The sequence below is a fragment of the Hemicordylus capensis genome, chromosome 1, assembly GCF_027244095.1.
Source record: "Hemicordylus capensis ecotype Gifberg chromosome 1, rHemCap1.1.pri, whole genome shotgun sequence".
Lineage (NCBI taxonomy): Eukaryota > Metazoa > Chordata > Lepidosauria > Squamata > Cordylidae > Hemicordylus > Hemicordylus capensis.
In genome coordinates this window covers 226,792,092-226,807,303 of record NC_069657.1, presented here as the reverse complement: position 1 = coordinate 226,807,303, position 15,212 = coordinate 226,792,092, and the positions used below count along the sequence as shown (strand labels likewise).

General features: G+C 51.7%; 1 long non-coding RNA gene across 1 annotated transcript; it reads left to right on the top strand.

Moving 5' to 3' along the window:
• Positions 1-251: 251 nt before the first annotated feature.
• LOC128340370 (uncharacterized) lies at positions 252-1,113 on the top strand. The gene is made up of 2 exons (XR_008313653.1): positions 252-301; positions 982-1,113. It is a non-coding gene; the product is annotated as an uncharacterized LOC128340370 (long non-coding RNA).
• The last annotated feature ends 14,099 nt before the right edge of the window (positions 1,114-15,212 follow it).

Below are 15,212 nucleotides of genomic sequence, written 5' to 3'. Positions count from 1 at the left end.
GTTGCAGGGGAGCCACGGCAGGGGAAGGGGCAGGCCTTCACCTCTGGCCTGGGGGCTTCCCAGAGGCAGTAGATGGCCAGTGTGGGAAACATGAGGCAAGACAGGATAGCATGTCTTTCCTGAAGGATCTCCTCTGAAAAAGGGCAGGGTCAGGGAAGACCTCCTCCTTGTGCAGCCATTAAAACTTATCTTCACTCATCAATCCTTTGTCTGGGATGACATCCTCATGTCTCTCTCTTTTCTACCTTTAGAAGAAGAGCAGGAAGAGGAAAAGGCCATATGACCCAGGAGAAGGCCCAAGGTAACTTTGTTTGAAGCGCAGGAGAGGCCGGGTACGTTCCAAGGAGATCAGGGGAGAGTCCTCCGAGAAGTGTGTTGTGTGCTGCCTTCAGCTCTTCCGCCACACTCACCTCCTCTGGAAGCAACTCTTTGGATCAGTGGACCGTGGCTGTGCTTCCCATGAGAGCTTTCCTGATGTGTAAATCTCCACCTTGAAAGGAAGGCTGGGGTGGGGTGGGGGATCTGAAGCACAGCCGGAGCTTTGGTCCTCCCAGACAAGGACTGACATCAATGACTAGCAGCAGCTCTGCAGACAGCAAAAATAACTTGGCCCAGGGCAGAAATCTCTTGTGGGCTCCTCCGCGATGCATCAAGATGGTTCATGCCCTCCGGCATCCGGATGAGTCTCCCTTTCTGGCCTGGGGTTCTGGCGTGGCTTCTCCCTGATCCACCTTTTGTCCACAAGGGGGAAACGTTCTCCGATGGGGGAGCATTTGTTCACCTGAGCAGAGCCCACCCTGCGCCATGGGAATGGGTACAGGTTGGTCAGCTCCATGGAGATGTGGGAACTAGGCCTGAGGCCGGGCCTGAAAGCCATGGGGCTGGGATGGGTGCTTTCCTGGATCTGAACGGGCGGAAGCCTGCAGAGCAAACCCTGGCCAGCCGCAGGGCCTGATTCCTTTCCTCCTCTCTCTTTTGCAGGATCAAACGGAGGAGAAGCTGGCCATAGTGACATTTGTACTTCACTTAACTATTTTCATTATATTATTTAGTATTATTTGCTTAATTTATGATTGCGTAGGAATGAGATATATAAAAACTTGTGCGAACCTACTCTTTGTGTATGTATTTGTGTTCTTACTTGTATTGATTTGCAGCTGCTAAAATGCAAATGCATTTGACCACCTCAGCCCTGTGGAAACACCTCCTGCTGGGGTCTCTTCCCCATATTTAAGGCACCTGTAGGTCCAGAGCAATTGCTCCTGTGGAAGGGTTTTTCCTTGTCTTTCTTCATCCTAGTTGGCCATCAGTCTCTTTTAGAATCTCTTTAGCGTTTCCCTCAGAGGTTGACAAGCTGCCTTGATGACGATCTTCTTTGATGCGCCTTATCATGGGCTTGTCTGTTGGAAAACTGAAGAGCAGATCTGAGTCGTGCAGAAATGCACTTGGCCCTGCTGAGACAGAACTGTTGCCTGGGATATGTTATTACATATATTTCTTCTTCGTATATATATCCAAGTCTTAACTGGTACAAACCTACTGTTTGTTCCTTTGTTTACATCTACTCCTACTTGTATCGATATGCTGTTGCTATAATGGAACTGCATCTGACCTGACCACTATTCATTATCGTTGTTGTTGATGTTCTTGAATACAATCCATGACTAAAAAAACATTTCCTTCCAGTATCTGTCTCATAGGAACATAGGAAGCTGCCATATACTGAGTCAGACCATTGGTCCATCTAGCTCAGGATTGTCTACACAGACTGGCAGCGGCTTCTCCAAGGTTGCAGGCAGAAATCTCTCTCAGCCCTATCTTGGAGAAGCCAGGGAGGGAACTTGATACCTTCTGCTCTTCCCAGAGCGGCTCCATCCCCTGAGGGGAATCTCTTGCAGTGCTCACACTTCTAGTCTCCCTTTCATATGCTTTCAGGGCGGACTTAGGGGACAAGTCATGCTTGCTACCACAAGACCAGCTTTCCTCTCCTCTCTCCTTTGAGGCTTATTGTACAATATGTCACCAAGGCCATACAAAACATTCTTCCAGGGGACTGACACCATGCAGCCCTTCTGGTTTGGAGTTGGGGGGGGCTTTCTTCCACCCTGGCTACTGTTTGAAAATGCCAAACAGCTTTTTAGCACTTCGCCCCTTGCACGCCCACACTGGAGCACTTTGGCATCAGATGCTTTTCTTCCCCTCTTCTCTTTCCAGGGCCAAAACAAAGACCCCCAAATCTCAGCACCCAGTCTTTGGCAGAGTCAGGCTCAGGTGCATTATCTCCTTCAGAAAAGGTCCCAACTGTCACATTGAGAAGCCCTGAAAAGCAGTGCAGAGGAGGCAGGCAGGGCTGTCCCTGGCTGGGCTGTGGGGCTGTAGGGCTGTGGGGCTGTAGGAGCGAGTGGGACCTGGCTGGGCTGTGGGGCTGTAGGCTGTGGGGCTGTAGGAGCGATTGGGACCTCCTTCTCTAGCTTTGCTAGGCCCCGGAGAAAGGCAGTTTTCAGAAGCCCCTATGAGGAAGCAAGATTCGATGCTTTAAAAATTCATGCCAGCCAATCTTAACAATGCATAGCCAACCCACTACTCTGTTGCCCTGCTAAAAAGCAGGATTTCCACCTCCTTGTTCTCCTGCAGCCAATACTGAGAGCCCGAGCAGTGGCATAGTGAGAGTTCTGGGGGAGACCAGGGGAGACCTGGGTTCAAATCCTCCTCTACTCAGCCCTAATACTCACGGGGTGATCTTTGGCCAGATACTCAGTCTCTCTCATCCTAACCTACCTCACAGGATTGTTGCCAGAATAGAAGTGGGGAGGCAGAACCGTGCACACCATCCTGACGGAAGGGCAGGATATCAGTGGCATGACAAAATACATGCCTGTGGACATCCCAGATACCTATTTATGTTCAGTATTAGCCACATTGCGACCTCCAATGGAAGTATCGCTTGGGTGGTCAGTGCCAAAACAGAAGGAAAAGTCACCTACTTGCAATCAATTTAGGCGAAATACAGTATATGTCCCCCAATTGGGATTTCAAACTAGACAGCAGATTGGCAGACACACCAACATTCCGTCTCGCCCAGCACCGCCCAGCTCTGACTGGCAGCAGTTTCTCTTTCCGAAAGCACTGACTCTTGGTTCTTTTCCCTAGTTCCCTTTTCTTGATCTAAAATTGCTTCTCAAGCTTCGATGAGCCCTGTGGGGCATAGAAATATCGTTTCAGCAGCAGCACTATTACATATCTGTTTCGGAAAGAGATGCAATGCTCCTCATGGAGGCACAACTGGGACACCTGTGGGCAGGGTGGATTCAAGATAACCAGCAGATACGTCTCACCAGACTCTGAAGGAAAAGAACCCAGATGGGGGCTACTCCTCCAAACTGCCCCAATGTAACTCCCTGGAGCGGAATGTTCATGGACTCTAGGCAATTGACAGGCAACTAGCTGGGCAGAGCTCATGGGGCTCAGTGGCAAAGAGGGGAACAGTAGGCTGTAACTGAAAGAGCAGGCAATGTCTCCGCTTGCAGAATACTCCCTCACAGCAGTCACAACCCCTTCTGCTTCTGAGGGGAAAGGGGGTCTCAAACTTCCTCCTTGCACAGCCTCAAGGCATACCAGGGATATGCTGCAACCTTTTCTTGCGGACCTATACTTGCAAGAATCGATTTGGCATAACAAGTCCTTCCAGAAACTGGGGCCCATCCATGCTTGCTGTGTGAGATGGGTGTGGCACAATATTGACCCGGAAGGAGGAAGGGGCGGAGCTCAGGGGAAGATCACCGCTTGGGTCGGCTGGAAAAGACTCCTGCCTGAAATCTTGGAGAGCTGCTGCCAGTCAGGAAGGAAAAGACTGAGCTGGAAGGACCACTGGTCTGATAGGGCCACTTCCTAGGGATGAGTAGACAGGTCCAAGCCTGGAGAAACCCTGTTTGCTGAGAAGGGTGAAGGAGCTGTTGTCTAGACTGAGGGAGAGAAACACGATGCCTCCTCTACCCCCATCTGCCCAGGGTCATCACTCCTACCCAACCTGCATTTCAAGTTGAAGAGAGTTCCAGGAATCACCACCACCAGGTGGCTATTTCACCACCAGACAGATGTTCCCAATGGCATCCCATTGAAAGGTGGTAGATAAGTGTTTGTAGTCATAGCACTATCGAATTAAGGCTTTGGTGCTTCCAGAGGAGTGCCACGTAGAGGCTTTGAATCCCTGCAGTCACGGCTGGGTCTATTCCACGTGTCTCATGTGCTCACTGCATACAGCCTGGGAATCTAGCATGCATTGGGCTTTCTGCATCTCAGCAGAAAGAATGAAACATGAAGGTCCAAAGCTACCTTTGTCGCTTGAGACCCTTAAGCAGTTCAAGCGGATTTTCCAATTCCTGTCCCAAAACCCCACCCAGATGGTAATTAAGAGCCACTTACAGTTCCTTTCCCAGAGGCGGTTCCTGGACCATCCAAATCTGCGTATCCTGCCACCTGAAGAAAAGTGTAATTACTACATTATATTTATTGTAAATCAATAAAATTTATTTTTAGTGAGTTAATGAACTTAATTTAGACCTATGTCAACCGCTTTGGGAACTTGAGAGGCGGTATATAAAGATTGATCAGCTTTGTAGAATTACTACACGCAAAAGAGAAGCCCTTATTAAAAACTATAGGGGAGGGGGAGGGGGAGAAGAGAAGAAAGCTGGAAAATGGCCCATTATGGCTAGGAAGAGACCGTTTTCTCTACCTATGGAGTCTGGCAAGATCTTCCAGTCAGAACCAATATCACCCCAATGAATCACTGTAGTTTTGGAAACTCTCTACATGACTTGCTTTCTTTCTCAAAGGTTCTCCAACTGGGTCCCCATATGCTCTTGGACTACAACTCCCATCATCACCCCTGAAGGCCACTGTGGCAGGGGATGGTGGAAGTTGAATTCAAATGACCTCTGGCAACCCAGGCTGGAGAACTCCTGCTCTAAGACAAGCAAAGCCAACTGGATTCCCACGCTGAAGCTCCCTAGGCTGATAGGTTCTGCAGGAGACCAGCATGGACAGAGCTGGATGTGCTAAGCCCTGTTTTAATGGGCTCCATGTTTTGAGACTTCAAATGCTTTTTAGTCTAAATAGAAGGTTTGAAGTAACGGCCAAAGAAGAGTTCCCTTGGAACCTTCAGACTTGCAGGAGGGAGCAACCAGGGTTTCCAGACAGCATAGAAGGTCACGGCATTGCTGACCGACAACACGATGGGAGAGATCAACTCTTTGGTACCCAAGCTGTCACTCTTCTAGAGAGGCAACCCATCATTTTCCAGGCAAAGACACACACAGTTCTAGACTGGATGGCACAGCAGCAGATAGGCCACATCATGCCACAACAATCAGGTCTGCAGCGAGGTTGCAAAGCTGGCAACCAGAAAAGACTAAAAAGACTAAACAGGCATGTGTCTCGATGGGATGGGTGGGAAAGCGATGTCCTTTCCCTGCAGCGCCCCCATGCCCTGGGATCCTGGAATAGACACGTGGCCAATATGCCCAAGTCAGTCCATGAACCCCACCCCTAGAGCTTACCGTGCAGGGAGGGAGAGGAACGTCACCCCCCATTTACGCTCGTGGGTTTCAGACGCTCCGGACTCATTCCAATTACTGAATGCCATGACCAGGGGCAAGATGTACTCTGAGTCTGCCGAGGATCTTGCCTCACATACTCAGCAGTCTCTCTTTTCAAGCGATTGCAGCCGCAAGGGGTGTGTAGTGGGCTGTCCTTAGGTTCAGCTTGTCAAATTACTGCAAAACCCAAAGCAAACCAAAATCAACACCAATCTTGCAACCACCATGAAACAGATTCTCTTCAACAATGACACCGACCCATTAGACAAGGACTCCAAAACCAAGCAGGCAATAAGCAAATCCAAAAGTGCTCCCGCGCTTGGTTGCAGGACTGGGCCAATTGCTTGGGGCCAGAACTACCACAGACCTCTCATCCCAGATCTCCCTCTCTCTCGGCAAGGTTTTGTTTCATGAAAACTTGCCAGATCAAGCTTTTGAAAACGATGCACGAGTTACAAGTTGCTCGGTCCCTTCGGAGAGCTCAGTGGGGCTGGCAGTTTCTGCTCTCAGCTAACGGCAGCGACATCTCCCCGAGAGAAGAGAAGAGCAGCCTTACTAGATCAGACCCAAGACCTCTCGAGTCCAGCCTCCCGTACCACACAGTAGCACACCAGTGGAGCCCTCTGGGAAGCTCACCACCAGGAGATGACGGCATGCCTCCTCTCCTGCTGTTGCTCCCCTGGAGCTGCTATTCACAGGGGCCCTGCCTCTGAGCCTGGAGGTAGCCTCCAGCCATCAGGACTAGCTGCCACCGAGAGCCCCGCATGGATTGATGTCACTCTCTTTATATCCAAGGAGCCCAGTGTAGTGAACAGGGTTCTGCTTCCCCCACAACCACCCTGTGAGGCAGGTTAGGCTGAGAGAAGTGACTGGCCCAGAGTCACCCAGTGAGCCTCAGGGCTGAACGGAGATCCCATCTCCCTGCTCCTCGCGCAGTACTCTAACCACTACACCACACTGGCTCTCAAAAGAACCCTTTTCACCCCAGAGGGAACGAGTTTCAAAGTTGTTTATCGCCAGCACAATTAAATACATACATCAAAGATCGTTTCAATGGAACTTTGAAAACTAGTTCTAATTGGAAGATTTGGGTTTCTTTTTGTAAAATGGTGCGCAGCTAGAATGAAGTACATTTCATCGTGACCATTCCTAGGAAGAGATGAGTTGCCCTTCTCTGCCCCTTGAGACGCAGAGGCCACTGCCATGTGTCCAGCTGAGCCCCTCTGGATTCGGGCTTGAGAAGGAATTCTTCAAAGTCCTACAATGTCCTGGGGGAAATGGAAAAGATGGAGGATTCACGAGGATTGGCTGGAGAAAGGACGCCAGCAGCTGCTCTTGCAGGAATCCACTTGGCTCAGAACAAGCTGCCTCTCCCAAGCAAAACTGCAAAGATGCTGCCTGACCAATTCTTCACGGATGCTTTCCAGGGCCGTTCTGGGGACCATCGTTCTGAGCCAATTCAGGGGTTCTGCAGCAGCCCACCAAGTGAAACAGCACACGATGCTCCTTCTTTCCCTTCACTGGAGGCTTCCCTAACTTGGGTCTCCCAAGTTGTCATGGACTCCCATCATACAAATCCTGGGCTGCCCCGGCTGGGAATCCCCACTCAGCTCATCAGGAAAACGGGCAGTCACAGCATGCTGTCCTGCAGGGGTCCGAGGACTGGGAGGGCTGCCAGGGGGTCCTCTTGCCCCGAGGTTGCCCCTCCCCAGGCTGCAGCCAGCTGGGTGCTGAAGCTCTGCATCCCCTCTTCTCCTTCTCCCCAGCCTCGCACCGAACACTCCCCTTGACATGGACCGGACAAGACTTCCATGAGACGGCTTCTTGGCAACTTGGGAGGGGACAGAAATAGCCACGAGCCAGTGACTGGAGTCGCCCCCACCGCACCCCCTCTTGTGTTTTTAGGAGAGCACGCACACACTCTTAGAAGGTGACAGTTGTGAGATGGGCTCCTCCAATCCCTGACTTGCATCCAGATTCAGTTCCTCATCATCTTTCTCATTGAAATGGGACATGTAAACCTGGCCCATTAATTTCAATGAGAGTACTCATGAGTAAAGTCTGGATATCAGTCAGTGACTGGCGTCTCCTGTCTCATAACTGCCACATTTACGATCCACACACACACACACACACACAGTTGCTGCTATGGGGTACCTGAGCTGAAGTTTTGCCATGGGACGGGTACACTTCTTGTAGAGGGTTGGGACCCCTGCTTGATAGAACTGTACAGAACATGATTCGGCGCATGGTGGCTCAGTGGTTAAACTGCCGCCCTGTAACCAGAAGGTTACAAGTTCGATCCTGACCAGGGGCTCAAGGTTGACTCAGCCTTCCATCCTTCCGAGGTCGGTAAAATGAGTACCCAGAATGTTGGGGGCAATATGCTAAATCATTGTAAACCACTTAGAGAGCTCCGGCGATAGAGCGGTATATAAATGTAAGTGCTATTGCTATTGCTATTGCTATTGCTATGTCACTGAATGCTCACTCTTCAGGTTGTTTGGGCAGGAGGAAGGGAAGTGGGGTCTGTCTATCGCAATTAGAATTGCCTTGAGATCATTCACCTTACCGAGGATAATTTGTTCAGTGCTGTGTTGTGCCCCCAATGCCTCCTCCTTATGGTTAGGATCTGGTTTCACCTCAATTGCCGCTCCTGCTTGGCTGCATCTCTTGAGTTTTGGCTTCAATTGATCTTTCCCCCAATTGGTTTGGCAGCAGAAACACTGTCTGGGAGACTCATTTCCAAGCTGCCGGAAAAATGATCCATCTCTGGGTGTCCCTCTCAATACTCGTTATCTCTGGGATACCAAAAAGCCAAGATGAATATATGGGACAGTGACCTGCAAAGAGACCTGAGCATGGCCCCAATGCTTTGGAATTCTTTGGAGAATTCTGCCCCCAGCAGGTTTACTGCTGTCCTGCTAGAGATTTTGCGCATCTCACTGCCTTGCCTCATCGAAGAGCCTTCTTCAGGCTGGCCTGCTACAAGAATGGGCAACCCTGGAGGGAAGATTGCGGGACATCCCTGACCCTGTGCACACATCTGTGTGTCTCCAGGATTCAGCTATGAGCTCTGGCACTGTAAACACTCTCCTTATCCCACCGATTATAACCAATTATTATCATCCGGGTGGACCAGGTGAGTTTGACTTTACCTGTTGTGATCATCCTCATCAGACTGCGGGGCTCCTCCTTCCCCTGCTCTTCTGCTACGGACAGAAAGAATCGTGGGCAGCTGCTCCTCTCAGTGACCAGCACAAGAGGAGGAAGTGGGTCCCCTCCTGAGCCCCCACCACCAGGGGATGGATGAGGCCTCTCCTGAGGTCTGTGGCACCCGGCATCCTGAGTCCTTTCCCTGCCGGCCTCTGGCCTGCCCTCCAGGCTCTCCACTCAGGCAAGGACCCAACAGGCAGCAGCAGCCCCACAGCCGGGTTCGGCTGAACGGAGGGAGCGGGAGGGCGACGGTGCACAGACCGAGGAGGGTTCTCAGCCCCAGAGCATGTGGGGGCGGCCGCCAGTGGGGCACCCATCATGGGCTGCAGAGCTCTTTTCCTGCCGGCTTTGGCTGCTGCTTGCTGCTGAGCCCCCCTCCTCCAGGCAGCTGTCCGGCAGGTGGGGCGGGGCGAGCAGGGAGCCTGAAGCGGGGATCGCTCCGTCCTCCTCCCTCCGCCCAGCTTCTTTGCTGCTGCTGCCGCTGCTCACCTCGCAGGGGGGTGGCTGAGTGGGCTGGGCTGGGCGGCGAGGAGGGAGGGAGCCCGGCACGGCCAGCCCCACCTTCTCCCCACTGCCCCGCCCTCTCTTGGCTGCTCCTCCACACCACCTGGCAGAGGGGGAAACAAAAGAGCAGCCTCCGCACCGGCCCTCCCCAGAGAGAGGCGGGCCGAGCGGGAGTCTCCCTGGGGTCTCCCCAGGGGTGTAACTAGGTTGGAGTGGGACCTGAGACAAGATTCTTAAATGGCCCCCCCCGCCGAGAAATTTATTATTACTACTACTACTACTACTACTACTACTACTACTACTACTAATAATAATAATAATAATAATAATAATAATAATAATAATAATTCAATTTCTATACCACCCTTCCAAAAATGGCTCAGGGCGATTTACAAAGAGAAAAAGGTGCCTCTTTGCCCAGTAAGCAGGGGGCTTTTCTTCTCACATTTCTGTCCTCATTCAAAACATACAAAAAACAGATGTACAAAATTGAGCAAATGAGAAGAGAAGAATTATATGGGAGTAAAACCTTTTTTAAAAGGAGTCAGGAAGCGCATCTTTGGAGGCTCAAATGGATACCTTTCAGGCACAAGTATTTCCAAGTCAAAAATTCCTTTTTCATATGGTGTATTTGCAAAACCAAGGATTTGAGCTTGAAGTTCATCTAAGCGACTTCCAGTCTGCCAGCAAGTAATAGCCGGTGGTGGCTCTGTGGACAGCAGATGCAGCTTCCTTTTCAATCGTGAAGCTCTCTGCATTGTGCTCCGTTTTCGAAGTAGAGCTCGAAGAGCGGAGCCGAATGTGCTCAGGGGCGTAGCAAGGTTGGAGTGGGCCCTCAGAAGAGATTTTAAAATGCCCCCCCCCCAAGTCCAGGGCCTCCACACACCCCAGGCTTCCAAGGATTTAAGTCTGATATTTCAAAAGAAGTATGCTGCCAAGAAATACATTTCACTGAATACACACACACACTTCACAATAGATAGTGATATACATTGAATACTATATATTTGTGCTACTTTTAATGCCCAGAACACACTAGAAACACTAATGATTAAAATGGGCCCCTCGCTGCAAATTAGCAAAGGAGACTTTCAACCATGCAGGGTGAGCCTATGTCTGTTTTCTCAGAATTCTGAACCAATTCAGTCAAGTTTGATTCCAGGAGGTTTTTCACAAGAGGCTTTGAAAGCCCTTTAACACACATCTCCTCTGGAATGGAGGTGCTGCATTCCCATGTTGGCCAGATTGACCCTAAGGGGAAAAAACATAAAAGCACAACACATGCGTCACAGTTCTCACTCATGTCTCAGTTCTCACTCAGACCTGGGGTGCCAAACAACTTGAACATAAGTGTATTTATGAATGAATGAATGAATGAATGAATGAATACATAAATAAATTTGTTCCAGAAGTTTTTGTAACTTCCTGCCATGAAACAAGCCACTTATCGGGCTTTTTAGAGGGTTTTTTGAAGCCAGCACATTTCCCAATCACTTTTAAATGAAATATTCCGAGACTTCTCCGTCTCCCCACCCCCCATCCAAGCCCTATGGCAAGCAGATCCCTACCTGCAGGGGGTAGGGGCGGGGGAACCACCTCAAGGGATTCCTCTTCTCCCTGGCCAAGGCTGAGCTGTCTGGCCTGGGAAGAGGGTCTGCTGCAGAGAGCTGTGGCGGCCACTCGGACTGCCAGCCTTCTTCCTGGGGCTGGCCAGCCTACTCGAATCCAGGCTTCACGGAGGCCTACACGGAGGCCTCCCTGCAAGCCCCCCCACCCGCCCATCAGCTGAGAGGCGCCCGGGAGAAAAGCAGCCTGCCTGCTGCTGGGATGGCCGACCAGGAGGAGGAGCAGGAGAGGGGGCCAAGAGGGCCAGTGGCTGAAGGGTCTGGGGGCTGGGCAGGGGGCAATGGGGAGTCATGTTGATGTGTTTTAGTAAACCAAAGCTACTCCATTTTGTTAGTAAACCAAAGAAACTCTCCTTTGAAAGCAAAAGCTCTAACTCAGAGAAACCTCAGCAAGGCCAAGGACACAGACTCTGCAACATTGCTTTAACAATAGCCGTCACTACTCTTATCTCTCTAGCTTGCATAGTAGCAATTGCAATGCTAACCAAGCTAGGTTCCCATGAGAAACGCTTGAAATGCTAACGCTGAAGAAAGAGCGGATCTAACGATATTAGGGAAATCACCTGATGGACGATAGTCAAGTCACGCATGCGTGCTTGAAAGGGGTTAGGTCTCAGTTGGTATGTGCATTAGGGTCAAGAGCCTTTTTGCATTCATGTTGTTGTTTGTATAAATAGAACATCTCTAGCTGTAACTCATTGTATTCAATGTGATGCGTGAGCTACATTGTCTACCTTGCTATCGCGAAGCAATAAAGCCTCTGACTGATTCCCTTGAGTCTGTTTGATTGGCTAAAATGCGGACCCAAGTCGAGCCGGGTATTCACATCAATGTGAGGTGTCTCTGGGGGGCCCCTCAAGGCAGTGGGGCCCCGAGACGACTGCCTCCCCCTGCCTCATGGTAGTGACGCCCCTGGGTCTCCCTCTTAGCCCCCCCATTGCAGAGGGCGGGGCTTAGGACGGGGTGTGTGTGCTCTGTGGGGGGCGTGGCTCCCCCTCCTTCCCCTCCTCTTTCTCGGGGGTCTTGTCTCCCACTGCCGTGAGGGGCCGCCTGACCGGACTGAGAAGGGGGCGTGGCTTCCTTCCTCCTCGTGCGGGGATGTGCCCCGCCCCCTGAAGCCCCGCCCTCCTCCCGCCCCCGCCCAGCCTGGGAAACTGCCTGCGAAGAGGGAGGACGCTCTAACTCCTCCTCCCGGGGCCGAGTTCCCGCCCCGCTGGCTCCTCCCATTGCCCCGCCCACCCCAGCTTGGCCTCGGCTGCAGCAGCCCCTCCCCTCCTCTTTCTCCTCCTCCTCGGGGGCGGGGCTTGCTGCCGCTGCCGCTGTGGGAGAGCAGAACCGCTCCCCAAGTGGTGGTGCTTATTCTGCATGCAGGTGGCGTCCCATCCCCTAAGGGGAAAGTCTTGCCCTGCTCACCTGGAATCTCCCATGCAAATGCAAACCAGGGTGCACCTTGCTTAGCAAAGGGGACCAGTCATGCTTACTACCCTGAGGCCTCCCATATGCCATGCGGTGCATCCGCTCCCCCCCTCCCAAATTGAGATGTCTCACCCCTGGCTACAACTCCCCCAATCATCCACTGCCACAAAGGACATGGATGGGAAGGTCCTTTTGGGTTTTGCAAGCAGATGGGCGAGTGGAGGGCTCAAGTTCTCAGGGAGCATCTTTCATCTGTGCAAGTGGAACAGGTTCACCAAATACTCCGTCTGGAATCGCCAGCTCTCCGTCTCCATCTGGGAATCTCCAAGATCCACATGATCGGGGCAGGCTAAGCAGCCCACCCTAGTTGGGAGCTGTGGTGGGTGCTCCCATTTGGTGATCCGGTCCTCTTGATGACCAGCAAGGTCGGAGGGGGAGGAGCTTCCTCTGGCGGCATTTCCGCCCACCTGGGTAAAGTGCTGGGCACCAGAGCAGGGTGGGACAGCACCATCCATGCCAGCGCCTCTCTCCCAAACCGACCTGGCTTGTCCCCTCGCACAGGCTCACCGAACTGGAGCACGCACAGCTCCTGAACAAGGCTGGGATGCTTAATCTCCCTGAATCGGCATCGTGCAATTGATTCTTCTCATTATTCCAAAGGGAGGGCTCGCCAGTTTGAAAAGAAACACTGCTATTTTTCAGTATGCAGAGCCAGAATTCTTTCTCTCTTGCCTTTTGTGAATGCATTTTTCAGAGGGGAAAGCAAGGAGATTTCTGGTCCTGCCATGGCCTCTTCCACCAGAAGGTCTTTGCAGAGCTCTTATGGCTGGGATTCTCTGTGTTGGCCATCTGGGAATGCGAGAACCCCAGATCTCCTGTGGCCATTGTGGCTGGGGATTATGGGAGTGATGGTCCAACAGTGTCTGGGGACCCAAGTGGGAGAACCCTGCTTTGTGGGGAAAGAGCATAAGCACAGACCCCATTGGATCTAGGCCACATTTGGCTGGATATTCCAGCATCAGCCAGCAGGGGGTGCTGGACTGAAGAGTTAATACAACTCTTGGAGGAGAATAATGCAGATCTGGTAGAGGTGATGCCATTGGCCAGATGAGGAGGGCAGATGAGAAAGCCTGTTTCTCTGGGTCAGCACCAACAACAGCTCCACGGCTGTACCAGGGAACCCATCCTTGATTTCACTCCTTCTCCCTTCTCGGCATCCAAGGTTTCTCCTGTCTGTCCTCTCACTCCTACCAAGCTGCCCTATCAGACCACTGGTCCATCCAGCTTTTCAGGAAGACGCTTTCCCAGCCTTCCTGGGGATGCTGCCGGGGATGGAACCTGGGACCTTCTGCCTGCAAGGCAGATGCACTCCCACTCAGCTACAGCCCTATGATCCCCCAATGCTTGGTCCATCTAGCTTGGGATGGGCTACACTGACTGGCAGCGGCTTTCCCAAGGTTTCCGGCAGGAACTCTTCCCCAGCCTACCTGGAGAATACAGCAGGGATGGGATCTGGGACCTTCTGCGTGCCCAGAGCCACCACTGAGCTAGGACTCCATCCGCTCGACCACTGAGCTACGACCTCATCCCTTCCAGCTCCCGGAGCAATCTTTTCGCATACCCATCTCACACAGCAGCCATGTCTGGGCCCCGGCTCCTTGAAGCACGGCCTTCTGCCAAGTGAAGCTTCCCAGCACGCAAGATCAGTTGGGAATACCCTGCTCTATGTGCCAAGCCCTGCTGAAGTTCAATTGTCGTACACGCAGGACGGGGCCTTCTCTGTGCTGGTTTTGGGGAAGGTCTGGGGAGGGTGGGGAGGGGAAAACACATCCTTTGCCCACCAGACCTCTGGAAGTGTCCTTGTCACTCCAAACAAGGGTCCTGCCCCACGCGGGCTGCAGCCTTGGATGGCCTCGTTAGGGACTGGGGAGACCCTGTGGCAGCCTCTTCCTCCCCCAGATATGTGGTGCATTCCAGCATATGATGTGGTTTTGCAATTCATTCTAATTTCTACAGCTATTTTGAAGAGACTCGTTTTTTCGTTTCTTGTAGGGTGCATGGCCGTCCCTCACCCCCACACCACATACCTTTCTCCCCATTATCCACATGATTAGGGCAACCCTGGTGCTTTATTCTGCTTTGGGGTTGGTTTGTTTTTTACACCATCCATTTCTAATAGAAATAACCACACTGCAGTTACCTGGAACTTGCATGTGCGCAATGAATGCAGGCCAGTGTTTAAGCTAGACCCAAACCACAGACGCTTCTCCTGCGCAGAGATCTCAGGGAGGTTTCTCCGGCTGAATCTGGACAAAACAACCTGCCAGATTCCCTGAGCCTGACTCTCTGCCCAAGATTGGGTGCTTGAATTTCGGGTCTTTGTTTTGCCGGTCCAAAGAGAAGAGAGGAAGAAAAGCATCTGATGCCAGAGTGGGTAAACAAGGGGCAAAGTGCTAAAAACCTGTTCGGCATTTCCCAACGGCAGCCAGTGTGGAAGAAAGCTCCCCCCATTCTAACCCAGATGGGCTTCATCATGTCAGTCCTTCCGGAGAATGTTTTTTATGGCCCTGTGCTTTACCTTGAGTGACATACCATACTATGAAGCCTCAAAAGAGACACATACTGGAGGAAAATGTTTTTAGTAACGGATTTTATTCAAGAACAACAATACCTTATTAATACTAATAGTAATAATAAATCAATAATGAAATATATTGAGAGCCGGATTCCCTGCACTGAATCCCCTGATGTGGCTGGACTACAACTCCCATTATCTTCTGCTGCCGCAATGTCCTTTGTGGCAGTGGATGATTGGGGGAGTTGTAGCCAGGGGTGAGACATCTCAATTTGGGAG